General features: G+C 37.6%; 1 protein-coding gene across 7 annotated transcripts in view; it reads left to right on the top strand.

The window, feature by feature from the left end:
- The window catches only part of LOC103510644 (glycine receptor subunit alpha-4), a 140,923-nt gene that overhangs the window by 19,949 nt on the left and 104,979 nt on the right, over positions 1-15,995 (top strand). The gene's annotated exons all lie outside the window — the stretch shown is intronic.

Genomic DNA, 15,995 nt, shown 5'->3' with positions numbered 1-15,995 from the left:
GTGTAATATTTATTCAAAGCATCACAGCGTATAGTATCATCAGAGAAATAGGTAGTAGAAATAATATTCATGACAAGAACAAGAAATGACGTGGTGGTGGTGATGATGAGAAAGGAAGAGGTGAAAATGAAGAAGAGGAATGAGGAAAAGAAGTAGTAGGAAGAAGGAAAAAAGAATGAAGAGGAGAAGAAGAAGAAAAGTTGGAAAAACATGAGGAACAAGACAAGAATAAGAAGCCGAGAGGGGGAAAAGAAGAAAAAAGCAATAGGAGGATGGAAGGAAATAAAAAAGAGAAGCACAGAAGGGAAGAGGGGTAAGAAAGAGATAGGATTATAATAAGAAAACATCATACATGCAATATGGAAAAACGCGAGGGATGGGAAAAAGGGAAGAGAAGATGGGAAATGGAAAAGTCATGATATTGAAAAAGGGATGAGATAGGTAAGAGATGGACAAGATACTCGTATAATATCTTGCACATAATATGGCTAGAATCTGTTAAATTGGTGGAGATGTCAAATTCACCATTTATTTTAGTGAAATCTCTTAGTTGGTGGAGATGTCAAATAATACCATTTTAGTTTAATCTTCTGTTAATTGGTGGAGATGTCAAATATACCATTTTAGTGGAATCTTTTAAATTGGTGGAGATGACAAAAAATGTACTATTTTAGTGCAATCTGTTAAATTGGTGGAGATGCTAAATGCACCATTTCAGTGGTGGAGATGCCAAATTTATCATTTTAGTATTCCAACAATCGTTGTAAGGATTCGAATAGGTATTCTTATCGCATAGCAATAAGAATACCTATATACCTTTCTACTTTCTATTCGTAAAACGAGACATTTATTTTTACATTCTAACGCGCCTACCGTTGAACAAATATTCCTAAAATGAAACCCTAATAACTCCCATTTATGAATAACAGCAACTTAAAAATACGAGCTTTTGCTGCATATAATTAACCTTTCTCCTTTTTACCCAGAAAATTTCTCGCCCCCCAAGAGAAACTTGAGAAAGCGCGCCGCTACGTGCCCTCAAAAATTTCGCCCCAAACTCTGCTATGGCAAAGTTTATATCATAAAAGTGACAGTGGGGCGGCGGGAAAGGGAATTAAAAAGATTAGGTACATAACTTTCTCAAATAAGCAGGTAGATAGCTACCTACTTAAAATGGAAATATTTTAAGCACTTGAGAAAGAAAAAAAGTACGTGAGAAAAAAGTGGGAGCAAAATAAGCAACGTTGTGCGTGGTTGGTGTTTGGACAACCTGTCTAGTTCCTGGCGGATCACAAAACAAGGTAGGTACTTATTATAAAATGTAAATAACAGAAAAATATCTGAGTACTCGTAGGTACATAACCGAAAGCCGAAAAAACCAAAATTTTCACACAAAGGCTGATTGAGAGGCTGACGAAAAACGCCGACTCGTTTTTGCCCTTTCCCGTCTGTACACGGGAAAGGGCAAAGAAAAAGAAGACGAAGAAGAAAATAACCAAAAAAGATGAAGCTAACACCTATAGATAATATTAGACAACACCCACACAGTCTATTTTTGTATTTCTCCTTTGAAAGTCGTGTGGTATGGCAACAATACCAAATGGAAAGCACAATAGAGTTTCTAAATATAGGTGCTTTGCTTAGTTACACTGTAGTTTATTGGATAAGGGATGGAGGGGGTGTGTAATGTGATTACACAAAGTTTTGTCTGTACTAAGTTTAAGATAACCATTATTTTGTCACCCCCACCCCTATAAATAGGGTGATTCAAAATATGTCGGGGTTCCACGCTCAACCCTGTGCCTAAAAAATGACATTGGCGTTGTTCCTAGGAGGTTTCCCAGGGTTCATTTTTACCCCCAGTTTTCCTCCAGAATTTGAATAAAAGAATCTTTGATCATTTCGGTTCGACTGTCTATGGCTCTATGGTTAGTCTAGTCCAATTTTGATTCTATAAATGTTCCACACAAAAAAGTACCTACATTTTTGATGTTTTTTTTGCCTCATCCCGACCCTTCATGGCGCCTTGAAGGGCCCCCTTCGTACCCCTTTCGTCTATCCCAGAGAGGCCTACAGTCTAGTTATCTAAGTATACTGAAGGCCTCACTGAGACACTTGACTAATGCAACACCCTGTACAGTGCAACTTTTCTGGATTACTTTCACTTAGAACGTTTTTTTTTTTGCCTCATCCCGACCCTTCATGGAGCCTTGAAGGGCTCCCCCCCCCCTCCTTCGAACCCCTTTCGTCTATCCCAGAGAGGCCTACAGTCTAGTTACCTAAGTATACTGAAGGCCTCGCTGAGACACTTGACTAATGGAACACCCTGTAGCCTGTACAGTGCAACTTTTCTGGATTACTTTCACTTAGAGCACAAAGTTTGCTTGACAATTCCCAAGTTAATTAGATTTTTTTCTCAACTCTCCACCGTTAACCGTACGGAATTCCCAAACTTTTTTTCCAATGATGAAGTTCTTTTGGAGTTCCTCTTTTCGAGGGTGGATATTTGTGGTGACCCTATACGCAAGGGAGGAAAATGCTTGAAAAACGTCCAAAAATGGTTGGCCTGAGTGTCTTTAAAAGATTTTTTTTCTTTATTAGAGCCGCGTCTTAGGCTAAAAAAAGAGTGAAGCGGAGAGATCTTTTTGCTCTCAGCTCTATGCGGTTTGGATTTGTTGCTTCCCTCTATCTTCGCTTCCCGATGCTCTAGGCGCTATGCTCTCTGCTCTGTTTTTATCCTTCAATGTGTTTTCAAAACACGCTCCTTGAATGCTAAGAAATGCAAGGAAATATTGTGTACAAAGAGAGATCCACAGATTGAATTCAAGGCGTTAAGATAAGACGATGAAACATCAAGGTGATGACATGACTTTAAAACATCATAAGACTTTGAGACTCCGGAATCTCCAGATCAAAATGGAAATGAGGGACTTTGCATTTCATGAATAAACAACTTTCGGGGATTTTTCCTTCTTAATTCCTTTCAGAGGAAAAATTAAAACACATTTCGCTAAGGGAAAGAAAGAAAAGAAGAAGGAAGAAGAAGAAGAAGAAAAACGAGGACGAGGAGGAAGAAGAGGAGGACGAGGAGGAGGAGGAGGAGGAGGAGGAGAAGAAGAAGAAGAAGAAGAAGAGCTTTTTTCTGTATTCTGCATTTCTACCTATAAAAAAGAAAATATACAAAGCATCGTAATGAAATAATGCGCGTAAAATTAAATATTCTCTTTGCGTAGGATTTTTTCGCCCATTCCTCATTTTCCGCTGTTCTTCGCTTTCTTTGAAGAAGAATACCTGGGTATTTACTATTTGTTCTGGAAATAGATTAATATAAAACGCTTTCGTGTGTTGGCGCAGGATTGCCAAGTACAAAACTTGTAGTATTGCGGATATCATTTCCTGTCGCAGAACGACTCTAGACCAGACGAGAATAGAACAGACTAGATTAGAATAGAATAGAATAGACATGTGTCTTAAGTTGAAAGTCCAAACTGCTAAAAGAAGCTTTGTTTTAGGTAAATTCTTTTTAGGTGAGCTATGAGCTGTTCATTTCTAGGCAAAGTAGCAACATTGGTTTTTTTTTTTTTTTTTCGAATGAAAGTTAAATAATTAAATTGAGTTTTTATTTTTCAATTATGCTAATTGTATTTTTGCTCATATTTATTTTGTGCAAGCATTTTTTCTTTTTCTACTTCCAAATGTAACGCTTGTTTTCGAGTGAATTAATAATTTCCCATGTACCTACCTACAGAGTATAATCTCATGTTAGTAGGTGTTATAATATTATAATATACATAATATTGTCTGTAAGACTCAAACCCAATCCAGGCTGTCCCACTAGTGTGTAGGATGAGGATGCGTCCTATAGGAGTAAATCAGGAATGAATAAGGAAAAAAAAAGTTGAAGGAGTGAGGCCGAAAACAGAAGGTGTACGACAGAAAATAGGTGTTTCAGCCTGACACACAGAAGAGAGAAGAATGATAAGATATGAAAGCAGAAGAGAGGAGAATCTTCGTGAACGGGAAAATGATGGTGGGTAGCGGTGCTCAAACGTTTTGTAAATTGGGCATCATTGCACCGAATTTCTTGGTGTTCTTCATAAGAACGTCAGTATTAAGGTAATGTTACCTTTCGCTTTTGTAGAAAAACCGACAGCAGCCGGATCAACTCCGCGCACACACGAACTCAGTTTGCAAGCCAATGTTTGTGGAAAAATGATTGCAAACGTTTGCAAACAATGCGCGCTTGGTGTAACATTACCTACGTAAACGCAACAAGCGCAACCAGCACTACCAGTGCTGGCTAAAAATGTCAAACTTCATTCGAAACCACATCGTATGAAGAACAGATGTGAATAGAGCAGAAAACTGCAAACTACATTTTGCAGTGTAGGTACTACTTTTGTAGTCTAATTGTAAAATGGTCCTTTATTTTAAAACTTGCTAGGAAAGTTAGCATACGAAAAATTTACCTATCATAATTTTATTATTGTCATTGGGTACAACGTCATAGCTTCAGAACCACTGCTGTGTGCATTTCGCACATCAAAATAAAATGCAATACAGAGCGTGCAGAGAAAGTTGAGGAAAATGTTGAAAACGAAATAGAAGAAGGAGATAAAATTGAAGAGTAAGCAATAGTGAGCATAACAAATATCGAATGAAGACGATAGAAAGCAGAATGAAGAGTGAAACAAGATTTATTATGAAGATGATAAAAGAGAAGACATTCAAAAGAAAACGAGAGTGCAAGAAAAGACCGAATTAAGGAAAGAAAGAGAGAGAAAAGATGAAGAAAACATAATGAAAGACGAAAAGGAGAAAGTATGAAGTTGAGAAATAGGAAAAAGGAAGAATGACTAATGCTGGGATAGGAAAAAAAATAGAAACAGGGAGAAAAATAGAAGGAGAACAACAAGAAGGGAAATGAAGTAGAAAGAGGAGGAGAAGAAGAAGAAAAATAATAATATAAAGAACAATGACATAAAAAGAAAATAATTATAGACATGGACGAATGAAAAGTGAAAAAAAATAAAGGGGAAAAAACAGGAAGAAAGGAAGAGAAAGAGACAGAGAGACACACACACAGAGAGAGAGAGAAACAGAGAGACAGACAGAGAGAGAGAGAGAAACAGAGACAGAGAGAGAGAGAGAGAGAGAGAGAAACAAAGACAGAGAGAGAGATGGAGATAAGAGAGAGAGATAACAGAGAGAGAATTGGAGATAAGAGAGACAAAGAAGAGGGGAGATTGAAATGTGTAATATTTATTCAAAGCATCACAGCGTAGTATCATCAGACTCAATAGAGCTCATCAGCTAGACATAGCAATAGCGACTGAGGTTTTGAGCCACTGAGGTCCCCACAGTAAACAGTGTAAGGGACGCGGTGGGTATAAGATGTAATCCTGTAAGGGTAAGGTAAAATAATCAGGTGTAAGGAGTTGCCAGCCCACGAGTAGCTAGCTCGGAGGATAGAGCGTCTGCCTTCTAAGGACGAAAACCTTGAAAAATTTTTCCTGTAGTCATAATAAATTTTCATCCGTCTAAATTGCTTCCAGTTTCCACACCTTACTAACAGTAGTCATTCATCATGCCAGGGGGGAATCTGTACGCACGCAAAGTTGCCCCAAAAAAGCGACCTAATATATGTAGGTGTAATGCCTCGGCATATTTTCAGAGCATAATAAGAGAATAAATTATTATTAACCCCTTTAAGGATTGTGCTTGAAAAGAAAGGCAATCTAATACCTATAGAATTTTGGATCAAAATCATCGCCTTGACGCCTTACGAGGAAATTCTCTTGGTTTTTAAAGCTTACTAAGAATACCAGTATTTACCCAAGTTTAGTTTTAATGTTGATTCCATTCCGTTTTGAATTTTTGATGGTCTTCCATAGCATGATGGTAAAATGTTAGATAAGAATACTAAATAGGATATTATGTACAATAGAGTAGGGAAATAATAATAATAAAGGCAAACATTCGTCAGAAATAAAAATTTAAAATCCAAAGCAAATACCTAACTGCTACAATTCCAAAGAACATTACAACGTAAATAAAGCTAAAACTCTCCTCCCCTCTTCTTCCTCTCCTCCTCCTCCTCCCCCTTCTTCTCCTACTCCCTCACTCCTTCTCCTCCCTCTCTTCCTCTTCCTCCTTCTCTCCCTCTCCTCCTGTTTTTCAAGCTTCATAGTTCCCTGTAGTACGATTTGACCTTTGTTAGGAGGGGGCAACTTTATCGGACAGAAGGAACAAGGGAGGCGGTTGAAAATAAATAACAGAAAAAAGTAGGAAAAGGAATTAAAAAGAAGGATTGGGTTGAAAATCTCGAAATCTACTCATGTGGATGTGAAATATTATAGGTTTTCATTTCATTTCCTACATTACATTCCTAAGCCTGAACCTTTCAACCAGGTGAAAAACCCCTATTTTGGCCAAGAAACTTCCCCTCACCTTCTGTTTTCTTCTCCTCCTTCTTCTTCTCCTCCTCCTCCTCCTCCTCCTCCTCCTTCTTCTTCTTCTTCTTCTTCTCCTCCTCCTCCTCCTCCTCCTTCTTCTTCTTTTTCCCTTCTTTCTCTTTTTCCCTTCTTTCTCTTTTTCCCTTCTTTCTCTTTTTCCCTTCTTTCTCTTTTTCCTTTCTTTCTTTTTTTCTCTTCTTTCTCTTTTTCCCTTCTTTCTCTTTTTCCCTTCTTTCTCTTTTTCCTTTCCTTCTCTTTTTTTCATTTCCTACATTACATTCCTAAGCCTGAACCTTTCAACCAGGTGAAAAACCCCTATTTTGGCCAAGAAACTTCCCCTCACCTTCTCTTTTCTTCTTCTCCTCCTCCTCCTCCTCCTCCTCCTCCTCCTCCTTCTTCTTCTTCTTCTTCTTCTTATTCTTCTCATTCTCCTTCTTCTCCTTCTTCTTCTTCGTCTTCTTCTTCTTCGTCTTCTTCTTCTTCTTCTTCTTCTTCTTCTTCTTCTTCGTCTTCTTCTTCTCTCCTCTTCTTCTTCCTTTTCTCCATCTCCTACTCTTCTTCTCCCTTCGCGAATCATCTTCTTTTTCCTCTTCTGCCTTCTCCTTTACTTCTTCCTTCTTATCCATCTCCCACTCTTCTAATACTTTCTCATTCTCCTCGTTTCTCCATCTCATGCATTTCCTCAACAATCCAAGTATTTCACAGTAATGTTTTCTCAAGTGTACAAATGTTCGAATTTCTTTTTATTTTACCATCTTATTTAATATTTTTTGGTTTTAACTAATGAAGTTAATTATGGAGCATTAAACTTGAGAAAAGGTAATAATATTATAAATCCGGTGTCTTGAAAATTTCACATTTTCTCTCTTTTCCTCTTACCTTGAGCTTTCTCCTTAATAAATTTCTCTCTCTCTCTCTCCTTTCCTCCTCCACCTTCTTCTTCTTCTTCTTCTTCTTCTTCTTCTTCTTCTTCTTCTTCTTCTCTTCCTTAGCCTCCTTCTCCTCTCCTTCATATTTTTCTCTCGTTCTCCACCTTTTCCATTTTGTTCTTATAAATTTCACTCTCCTCTTTCTTTCTTATTGTTTCTACTTCTACGTTTTCTCATTCTCCTCCTCCTCGGCTTCCACCTTCTCATTCTCTCTCTTATTCTTTTTTTCCTCCTCCCCCTCCTTTTTTCTTTCTACTTTTCCTTCTTATAAATCTCCCTGCCATTACTTTTTTTGTCCCACTGTCGGAAAAACTAATGTAATAGAAAGTAATAATAATACCTACTTTGGAAAGTTAGAAAGGGGGAAAAATAATACTTTGGTAAGTTAGGAGGGAAAAAATGCGTTGATATGAAAGTTCTGTGGGGAAACTTTCAAGATGTCATATTTCCTATTTTTCTTTCCTCTTTACCTGCTCTTTTCTTCACCTTTTTTATCCCTCTTTTTTCCCTTTCTTCTTATTCTTTCCTTCTGCTTTGTTCTCAATGGCCTTGAATAGAGCTTAACAAAAGTATATTGAGTATATCATGTGGTACATAGGTATTAGATAGGTATAATGTCTAGGTATATGCTCTAATTTTCTAATAAAAACTCTAATAAAAAATTTCTAACAATAATAATTTTCTAATAAAAAAAAACTCCACATGTCTGAATCATATCATAATTCATCATATCCTTTGAATTTTATTAATGAATCAGAGAGGAGGTATCAATTTATGAACAAGGGCAGTGAAAGGGTAAATTGATGATGGAGTTTGATGGACAAGTTCCAGGAAAGAAAGCGTTTTAATAGGTATTAATGTACGCTATTGTCGGCATTTGACCGTAGACATTTTGCCTGAGAATAGTATAGGTAGGTACGATTAAAATAGAATACTTAAAATATACGAGTATACCTACCTTGTTTATCCTGCTGGGATAGGAAAGTTCCCAGTCTAAGGCTAGCCACCCACTATCAAGTATCAGCTATAAGGCTGACCTTTTTGCCCTACCCTACCTGTCAGGTCTACCTTATAGTGTGTGTGTGCTCATCAGGTATCAGGTAGACCTGACAGGCGGACAAGAGTGCTGAGGTCAAATCACTTCATCATCACCCCCTATAGCTATTTCGTTGGAATTCCTACGTGCTCCTCAGCTGTCCTCACGAGGCTGAATGCACCCCAAACACCCCACTCAGGGCGGTGTCCTTGGATATGAATTAGAGATTGAGTTGAAATTAGGTCTTTAGAAAATAATACAGGGTGATCATCAACTCATCGAACACTCAACTGTTCAAAATTGGAGAATACAGGAAAAGGTCAAAAGAAAATCGTCGCTTAATAGTTAAAGCTCAACCCCACTCAGGGCGGTGTCCTTGGATATGAATTAGAGATTGAGTTGAAATTAGGTCTTTAGAAAATAATACAGGGTGTTCATCAACTCATCGAACACTCAACTGTTCAAAATTGGAGAATACAGGAAAAGGTCAAAAGAAAATCGTCGCTTAATAGTTAAAGCTCATACATGAAAATAGATTAAGTGCTAAATTGTATAATTTGACTTGGACTTGAATCACGGACCTTCGGGTCCGAAGTTCATCACCGCCCTAACCATTACACTACTTAGGTAGGTCGGTACCGGCACCCTGTATAAAATTGAAGACGAGCCACACCCAAAAAGAAAACTTTCTCCCCCATGTTTGAATCACGGACCTTCGGGTCCGAAGTTCATCACCGCCCTAACCATTACACTACTTAGGTAGGTCGGTACCGGCACCCTGTATAAAAATGAAGACGAGCCACACCCAAAAAGAAAACTTTCTCCCCCATGCAGGTAACTATGTACCTACCAATGTATTTATATCTACAGTTCTATCTGATGGTAGATTTATGTACCTTATTTGTACCTAAATACATAGTTACACTTACCTACATAGGTAAACCTACAATGACATAGTTCCACTGTACCTATAATCTTCTGAACTTGTAAAGTCGTATTCAACTAGAAAGTCACATCACTGATGTTAAGCAACACTGTGTGTGGTTAGTATGTGGTTGGGTATTTTGGGGGTACATTGAGCTTCGTATATCGGCAATGGATTTTAATGAAGATTTTAATAAATTTTCTCTTAATATTACCTAATTTCATTTTTCAATTTTCTCTTAGTATTAGGTGGAAAATGAATTCACGTTCCCTCTTCAGGTAACTATGTACCTACCAATGTATTTATATCTACAGTTCTATCTGATGGTAGATTTATGTACCTTATTTGTACCTAAATACATAGCTACACATACCTTACATAGGTAAACCTACAATGACATAGTTCCACTGTACCTATAATCTACTGAACTTGTAAAGTCGTTTTCAACTAGAAAGTCACATCACTGATGTTAAGCAACACTGTGTGTGGTTAGTATGTGGTTGGGTATTTTGGGGGTGCATTGAGCTTCGTATATCGGCAATGGATTTTAATAAAGAGGAGCTACCTTAGTTGAAATCCAAATTGAACTTTTGAATTTTCTCTTAATATTACCTAATTTCATTTTTCAATTTTCTCTTAGTACCTATTAGGTGGAAAATGAATTCACGTTCCCTCTTATACCTACTTCGCATGAAGCAAAAAGAGAGAGGGAGAGAAATTTGAGAGAGATAAGTGAGAGAAAGTGAGATAGGGAGAAAGAGAGATAGGGCAGCAAAGAGGAGGTGAGAGAGAAATATAGGAAGGGAGAAGGAGAAGGAGAGAGATAGAGGGAAAGAGAGAGGTCCTATGAGATGTAAATGGTTTCTTTTTACCTTTTAGCAATATGAAAGCTTTCCATTCTGTTCTAAGGAGTAATTATCCTGCTCCTTTACTCCTTAGTCCTTAATGAAGTTAATTATGGAGCATTAAACTTGAGAAAAGGTAATAATATTATAAATCCGGTGTCTTGAAAATTTCACATTTTCTCTCTTATTTCCTCTTACCTTGAGCTTTCTCCTTAATAAATTTCCCTTCCTCTCTCTCTCTCTCTCCCTCCCTCCTTCTGTATCCCTCTCTTTCCCCTTCTTTTCCTCGCCTCTTCCTTCTTCTTCTCTTCCTTACCCTCCTTCTTCTCGTTTCCATTCTCCTCTTCATTTTGCTTCTCATATACTTTCTACTTTTCCTCCTCCTCCTCCCATTCTTCTTTTTCTCTTCCTTCTCCACAGTGTACGTAGGCATTTTGCCAAAACATACAAATCCCGTGTTTACTCATGTCCCTAAGACCTCTCTCTCCCTCCCTCTTCCTCTTCCTCTCTCTCTCTCTGTCTCTCTCTTTCTCTTTCTTTTATCTTACTTATCTTTAAGAATAAAATTGCATTATTCAAATTCAAAATTCTCTTTTCAAATTGTTCTAACATGAAAGTGTGATCCATGATGTTAGAACAATTTTGGGCAACTTTGCATTTTTATTATTTCCCATGTATTCCAAATAAAAACGTCTTATCTAGGTTCAAACAAAGACCTAATTTCTCATTAACGTAATTGTCCAATAAATCTAATCTTGTTTAAATTAGAAGGTGACAATGACTAATTTGAAGGCGTGAAATTGACACAGAGAGAGAGAGAGAGATAGAGTTTGTTAGGAGAGAGGGAGAAAGAGATAGGTAGGTAGGGCTATAGAGAGTGAGCAAGAAAGAATTGAGACAAAGAAAGGAAGAGATAGGATTTGTAAGACAGAGAGAAAGAGAGAGAGGAAGAGAGAGAGAGAGAGAGCGAGGAGAGAAGAGAGTCTATAACGTGGTTAATTTTCGTTTCCGTCTCATTAAGTACTCACAACAAATAAGTAAGTCTATGTCTCTCTCACTCTCTCTCCCTCCCTCTTTCTTCCTCTCATACCCTACCCCTTTACCTCCATCTCCTTCCCTCATCTCTCCCTTACTCTATATGACTTCCTTCAATCACTCCCTTCTCTCCTCCTCACCCCATTTCCCCTTCTCTCTCTCTCTTTCTTTCTTTCTTTCTCTCTCCCTCCCTCCCCTTCTCTCTTCTCTGTCTCTTTTCTTCCATACAGACAAGTCAGTATAAATAGGACTTAGCTAAGAGAGAGAGAGAGAGGGAGGGAGGGAGAGAGAGAGAGAGAGAGAGTTTACAGCATTTCTTGGGTTTCACTAATCTGTGTTCGAATTTCCTGTAATTCTTTCTCTCTCTCTCTCTTCCTTTCTCTCTCTCACCCTTTTCCCTCTCACTCTCTCTCCCTTCCTTTCTCTCTCACTCTCCCTTCCTCTTTTTATACGATATAGGAACATTGTACCTAAATAGGTACATACATGTGTAGGTATAAATACCTTTCAACCTACTTACCTACATTCGTAACACAAAACCTAGTTTAGGTACCTACCCTAAAAATAATGATAGTAAAATAATAAAACATTGCTGAAAACTAAAATTTTATTTCAAAAAAACTCAAAAGAAAACTAGAAAGCTAAAATTTAACTTTTCTAGCTCTCCTTTAGAGGTACCGGGAGGGAGGGAGGGAAAGAGAGGTGAGAAGGGGAAGGGGATTGTTAAAGATAGAAGAGAGATAGGAGGAGTAAATAGTAGACAGACAGAGTGAGAAAGAGTAGGAAATAGAGAGGAGATAGGATTTTTTTTTTTTCGAATGAAAGTTAAATAATTAAATTGAGTTTTTATTTTTCAATTATGCTAATTGTATTTTTGCTCATATTTGTGCAAGCATTTTTTCTTTTTCTACTTCCAATTGTAACGCTTGTTTTCGAGTGAATTAATATTTTTCCATATAATCTCATGTTAGTAGGTTCTATATCTAGATTTTTTAGGTAGGTAGGTAATTATTTAGTATTAGGTAAATATTTAAATCTTAAGTATACTTATGTCTTATATTATAAAAACTCTGTAAATAGACCTTGCCAAAAGGCCTATTATATCTAAAATAAATAAATAAATATCTCTATTAATATACATATTATGTAATTATACTGTCTGTAAGACTCAAACCTAATCCAGGCTGTTCTACTAATATGTAGGATGAGGATGCGTCCTATAGGAGTAAATCAGGGATGAATAAGGAAAAAAAAGTAGAAGGAGTGAGGCCGAAAACAGAAGATGAACGACAGAAAATAGGTATTTCAGCCTGACACTTACAGAGTTATAGTGCAGTCAAGGAGCTTTTCGTTCTCAATAGAGCTCATCAGCTAGACATAGCAATAGCGACTGAGGTTTTGAGCCACTGAGGTCCCCACAGTAAACAGTGTAAGGGACGCGATGGGTATAAGATGTAATCATGTAAGGGTAAGGTAAAATAAAGGGTGTAAGGAGTTGCCAGCCCACGAGTAGCTAGCTCGGAGGATAGAGCGTCTGCCGAAAACCTTGAAAAGCCTTGAAGAATTTTTCCTGTAGTCATAATAAATTTTCATCCGTCTAAATTGCTTCCACTTTCCACACCTTACTAACAGTAGTCATTCATCATGCCAGGGGGGAATCTGTTCGCACGCAAAGTTGCCCAAAAAAAGCAACCTAATATAGGTGTAATGCCTCGGCATATTTTCAGAGCATAATAAGAGAATAAATTATTATACTAACCCCTTTAAGGATTGTGCTTGAAAAGAAAGGCAATCTTTTGGATCAAAATGATAGCCTTAACGCCCTACGAGGAAATTCGCTTGGTTTTTAAGGCGGATTTATTCAGTGTATTTCCTCTCCACCAAGAGTGTATGCTTCTAGTAAGAATACCAGTATTTACCCAAGTTTAGTTTTAGGAGAGAGAGACCCATCTTCCGAGAGAGAGAGAGAGAGAGAGAGAGAGAGAGAGGGAGAGGGAGGGAGGGAGAGAGAGACTCGTACCTATAGGTGTTTGAAGGAGACGAAAGTTTCTTAGTTACCTATGAACTCTTCACTATTTATAGTCATCTCAATTCATATGGAAGTATTGAACTTTACAAAGTTATTGAGTCCTCCATCAAGATTGGTCTTCCATAGCATGATGGTAAAATGTTAGATAAGAATACTAAATAGGATATTATGTACAATAGAGTAGGGAAATAATAATAATAATAAAGACAAACATTCGTCAGAAATAAAAATTTAAAATCCAAAGCAAATACCTAACTGCTACAATTCCAAAGAACGTTACAACGTAAATAAAGCTAAAACTCTCCTCCCCTCTTCTTCCTCTCCTCCTCCTCCCTCCTTCTCCTCCCTCTGTTCCTCTTCCTCCTTCTCTCCCTCTTCTCCTGTTTTTCAAGCTTCATAGTTCCCTGTAGTACGATTTGACCTTTGTTAGGAGGGGGCAACTTTATCGGGCAGAAGGAACAAGGGAGGGGGTTGAAAATAAATAACAGAAAAAAAGGAGGAAAAGGAATTAAAAAAAGAGGAATGGGTTGAAAATCTCGAAATCTACTCATGTGGATGTGAAATATTATAGGTGTTCATTTCATTTCCTACATTACATTCCTAAGCCTGAACCTCTTTTTTACTTTCCTTTTACTCAAGCAGGTGAAAAACCTCTACTTTGGCCAAGAAACTTCCCCATCTCTCCACCTTCTGTTCTCTTTTTTCTTCTTATCCTCCTCCTCCTCGTCGTCCTTCTTCTTCTTCTTCTTCTTCTTCTTCTTCTTCTTCTTCTTCTTCTTCTTCTCCTCCTCCTCCTCCTTCTTCTTCTTCTTTTTCCTTTCTTTCTCTTTTTCCCCTTTCCTCTTCTTCCTTTTCTCCTACTCTTCCTCTTCTGCCTTCTCCTTTACTTCTTCCTTCTTATCCATCTTCCACTCTTCTAATTTCTCATTCTCCTCTTTTCTCCATCTCATATATTTCCTTACCAATCGTCTCTCCCTCGGGATACGAACGTCAAGTCAAAAACAAGAGAGTTTTATCCCGTTTTTCGTCTACAGGGTGTCGGAAAAATCCAGATGCGCGGAATCTGTGTCGAAGAAAAAAACAGATAAGGTTTGTTCTCAGAACGGCTGGCTTCCTTGAAATCGTCTTCCTGCTAGCTGTTGAGAGATCGAATCTTATGTGTTCAGGATAAAATCAGCCCCGGGTGGTAATCGAACCCGCGACCTAGCGCTTACAAGACAAAACAAGACTATAGCTTTCAAAAAAGTTGAACACGGAGTTCACCCTGTTTATCTGGATAAAGAAAGAGAAAATCAAGGAATACATGTTATATCTATAATACACTACCTAAGGTACATCACATACTTGTACCCACCTTCTAGTTAGGGAACGAATGAGTGAATGAGAAATCGAGAAGTCTTCAATCTCTGTCACATGATGGGGTGTTTTCAGATTATTAGATTGCCGAGCTTCTTTTTGGCAAACAGGGGAAGTATTGGGATCACTGAGCCCCTATACTCCATACATATATTCACAGCTTTGCATTACCAATCGTTCCCTTCCCCATCAGTATAACAATTCGCACTCTCTAATATTATAGTCAATAAGTATATCCATAGGTATTATCATGTACCTTAATGTTTCACCACCAGTAAAGGGGGGGGAGTTCATGTACCTTTATTTTTCCATCGGTAAGAGGGGTTTCTTCTGACCAGGAAGGAGCTTTCAGCTTTAAGTCCGAAACTAAATTGAACTGTCAGAAACACACTTCATATAAGTCTTTCTTTTACCTTTCCCTACAGTTCCAAACTTTTTTAGTTGATAGGTGTACCTACGTATATTTATATACTTTTTCGGGGACCTTAAACTGGTTGGACGCTACAAATTTTATTCGGATATTTTTTAGTACCTACTCGTATATAATACTACATATATTTAGGGGCATCAACTCCCCGGTGGGGCCCCTAAAATACCCGGGACAAGGATGCGATGGTGAGATACATATATGCCAGCGTGTATTATTATCCTATCAAGTATCAACAAGACCTTGTTTAGACTGCGGGGGTTAAAGGGACATTTCAGTTTAATTCTGACAGTATAAACAAGGCATAATCTATTCTGGCTTTTTAAACAAGATAGGCATATATCCACTCTACTTTCCCTATTGTTAGCGTTCTAAATTGAGACATCCTTCCAGTGCACCGACAGTGAAATTAACTTCTCAATGGCCTTGAATAGAGCTTAACAAAAGTATATTGAGTATATCATGTGGTACATAGGTATTAGATAGGTATAATGTCTAGGTATATGCTCTAATTTTCTAATAAAAACTCTAATAAAAAATTTCTAACAATAATAATTTTCTAATAAAAAAAAAACTCCACATGTCTGAATCTATCATAATTCATCATATCCTCTGAATTTTATTAATGAATCAGAGAGGAGGTATCAATTTATGACACAAGGGCAGTGAAAGGGTAAATTGATGATGGAGTTTGATGGACAAGTTCCAGGAAAGAAAGGGTTTTAATAGGCATTAATGTACGCTATTGTCGGCATTTGACCGTAATATTTTGCCTGAGAATAGAATAGTATAGGAACGATTAAAATAGAATACTTAAAATATACGAGTATACCTACCTTGTTTATCCTGCTGATGGGATAGGAAAGTTCCCAGTCTAAGGCTAGCTACCCACTATTAGGTATCAGCTATCAGGTAGACCTTAAAGGCTGACCTTTTTGCCCTACCCTACCTGTCAGGT

The sequence above is a fragment of the Diaphorina citri genome, unplaced genomic scaffold (assembly GCF_000475195.1).
Source record: "Diaphorina citri unplaced genomic scaffold, Diaci psyllid genome assembly version 1.1 scaffold626, whole genome shotgun sequence".
In the NCBI taxonomy this organism is placed as follows: Eukaryota; Metazoa; Arthropoda; class Insecta; order Hemiptera; family Psyllidae; genus Diaphorina; species Diaphorina citri.
The sequence above is the reverse complement of the archived record's forward strand: the minus strand, read 5'-3'. Positions and strand labels throughout refer to the sequence as shown.